At 33.5% G+C, this 3,357-nt stretch overlaps 1 pseudogene; it reads right to left on the minus strand.

Moving 5' to 3' along the window:
• Nucleotides 1-719: 719 nt before the first annotated feature.
• LOC111899581 (tropinone reductase homolog At5g06060-like) lies at nucleotides 720-2,373 on the minus strand (annotated as a pseudogene).
• Between the last annotated feature and the right edge of the window lie 984 nt (nucleotides 2,374-3,357).

A 3,357-nucleotide genomic window follows, 5' to 3' on the forward strand; every position in this document is an offset into this window, starting at 1 on the left:
GTTGTCATTTGGTGGGGTGTTTAGCTTCCTCAACATCTTTCCATAGATTCATTATTGTTTTGGTCTAATTCGTTTGCTTGGAGAAGTGGCAAACGGAAAGTTTTCGACGTGGTGATCATGACGACTTTATGGTGTATTTGGAATATTCGTAATTCCATTTTTTTGGAACGGTGTTGCCTAAGAAATCAGTAATTTTTGATGACGTTGTCACAAAATCTTTTTTTTTTTTTTTTTTTTTTTTGGGTTTTGAATAGGTGTAACAAAGCTAATATAGGCTCGACTTCATAACTACATGATTTTGCCATTGCTTGTAATTTGTTGTAATGTTCTTTTTTAACTTCTTGTTAGTTTTTTTAATAAAATTCCTACTGTTCTAAAAAAAGAAAAAAAATACACCACCTAGCAAGTAACGGGAAATACAAGAGTTTGAAGTTACACAATGTTTTACAAACAACTTAGAGGACATATACACCAAACACCAATCAACCCACTTATATTTACAATTGTTTCTCTTACCCTATGTTTCACCCAAGTATAAACTAGAGCGGCTGCCTTTTAATTAATGTCATCAATATTTACTGTGAGTAGCTCGAAAATTAAGATCTTATTAGCAATTTTTAAAGATTAATGTATATAAAACAACATAAATTTGTTATTTATATTGTACTAATTAATAAGGAGAAAAGTAATGCATATAAAAAAACATACAAAAATCAAAATGAAACCAAACACTTCACTGATAGCTACTGTTTTGTTTAGTGTATTTTTGCAAACACTTTATTTGTTTCAAACAGCAGAAAAGATGTCACGTTGCATTCACAGGAAACCATTGACCGTAAATCCTCCGTCAATAACAATTGTTTGACCAGTAATGTAAGAAGCAGCAGGCAGACAAAGGAAGGCCACAACCGATGAGACTTCATTTGCTTCTCCAAGGCGTTTCAGAGGAGTTCTAGACACCACACCATCCAGAAACTCCTTATTATCAATTACCTACACAAACAAAAACATAACAAATCATATTGTACGCATTGGATTTGAACAGACTGAAGAACTAATGGAACGTACAAAAACTGCAATTTTTTGTCACACCTAAAAAGATAGGACAAAGTAAGACAGAGAGTCACTATCAAACTCTTAGTCTGTAAAAAAGATGGAAACGCTCTCCTTATCCCTATCATCGAAAATAGGATTTGAAAACAGGTCTCTATGAGTACAAACAAAAGAAAGGCAAGACGAAGGAAGATTACATCTTCGATAAGAGAGGTCTTAATGAACCATGGTGCTACACAATTACTCCGAATGTTGTCACTCGCCCATTCACATGCTAAATTCTTTGTAAGTTGAATCATAGCAGCTGCGTAAGTAAAACACATGTTAAAACCCAATGCTATTTTTGATGATGATGACTATGAAAAAGACCTTCATCTCTTTTGCACAAACTATAAAGAGTCCCTCTTGTCCCTTTTTTTTTGGTGCCATTTTTGTCATGTGGAGCAAAGTGGTATAAATGTAAATTTTGCAATCATTATCATACCTTTGGTGGCACTGTAAACAGACCCAACACCAACGTGAACTAGACCTGCAACAGAGGAAATAAACACAATGCTTCCATCTCCAGAAGCTTTTAAAAGAGAATGTGAAAGTTGACTCATATGGTAAGAAGATTCCAGATTGGTAGCCATGAGCATAGAATACTCTTCTGGAGTAAACTCTGTAGTAGGTTTTCTAATGTTTGTCCCAACATTGTTTATCTACATGCAAGAAATCTCAGGAAGTAAGTTTTATAAAAAGTGCAAAATTAAGTTCGTATCATCATTTCAAGAATGAATTACTAATTAATCCAACATCAATATTAAGCAACCAACGATTCATAGTGATGATGTTTGCTCAAAACTGTGTTGTGCATGTCCAAAACCTATCAGGTTGAACGTGACTCGGAAATTAATTGGAACCTTAAACCTCACATAATTGTCAAATTATTAACTTTCGCTCACAAAAACTGAGCTAATTGCATCAACTGCAACCGGTGAATCAATCATGTTTGAATTTGTTAACATGATCTAGAATTAAAAAATAAGTTTCGTGGGGACAAAAGTAGAAGAACTTACTAAGATGTTGAGCTTGCCACTGAAAAGCGACGAGACTTGTTCGACAAGCTGTTCTCGTTGAGGACGAGAAGATAAGTCGCAGACGCTTCCAGTAACGTTGAAGCCCTTTGCCGACCATTCCTGTAACCGTTGATTAAGTTCAGCTTCCTTGCGAGAACAGGTGTGCACCACCGCCCCTAACTCCGCCAGTTCCCCGACCACCACGTAGCCGATTCCACGTGTACCACCGGTGACGAGAGCAGTTATTCCGGCTAGAGACCATCTGGAATTTCGAGTTGCACCAATACCATTAAAACTTAGAGTAAATTACACAAATGGTCCCTATGGTTTAGGGTAATTTGCATGTTTGGTCCCTAACTTATTTTTTTAACTCGGATAGTCCCTATTGTTTGTTTTTGTTACACATTTGGTCCCTGTCTTATCTAAAAAGACTATTTTGCCATTGATTTTTTAATTTATTTAAATAAACACACCCCAACCCCCACCCCCTCACCTTACCTTACCTACCCCACAACTTTTTCCTATTTAAATAATAGTTTTTTTTATGTAAGATAGGGACCAAGCACGTAACAAAAACAAACAGTAGAGACCAAACATGTAACAAAAACAAACAGTAGGGACCAAACACGTAACAAAAACAAATAGTAGGGACCTTCCGAGTTAAAAAAATAAGTTAGAGACCAAAGACGCAAATTACACCAAACCATAGGGACCATTCGTGTAATTTACTCTAAAACTTACCGATGCCTTCGTCGTCATTGATTCTTTACAAATTACAATGGCAACTGCTTCTAAGATTTTGTTCCTTTTATGGAATCGAATTACTTTTTCACCAACTTTCAAGAATTACAAAGTACAAACACTTCAAATTTTATTGTCATCTTTTGATTATTTGGAATGTTTAAAGACTTATAAACACTTCAAATTTTATTTTCGTCTTTTAATTATTTGAAGTGAATAAACACTATAAAGAAGTGTAAATATTTCAAAATTTATTGTTAAATAAACACTATAAACACTTCAAATTTTATTTCGTTTTTTTTATTATTGTCATTTTATGTCTTTTGACATTTTCCATTTTTACTTTTTCTTTCCCTTTATAATATTTTTTGTTTTTCATATATTTTAATTTATTTATTGTAAAACTAATTTATAAAATTACTATTTTTATTTTTTATTAGATTATTAATATCTCTAAATATTATTAAAAGAGAACTTTTAATTCACTAATGAAACAATCAAGGCC

The sequence above is a fragment of the Lactuca sativa genome, chromosome 5 (genome assembly GCF_002870075.4).
Source record: "Lactuca sativa cultivar Salinas chromosome 5, Lsat_Salinas_v11, whole genome shotgun sequence".
Classification (NCBI taxonomy): Eukaryota; Viridiplantae; Streptophyta; class Magnoliopsida; order Asterales; family Asteraceae; genus Lactuca; species Lactuca sativa.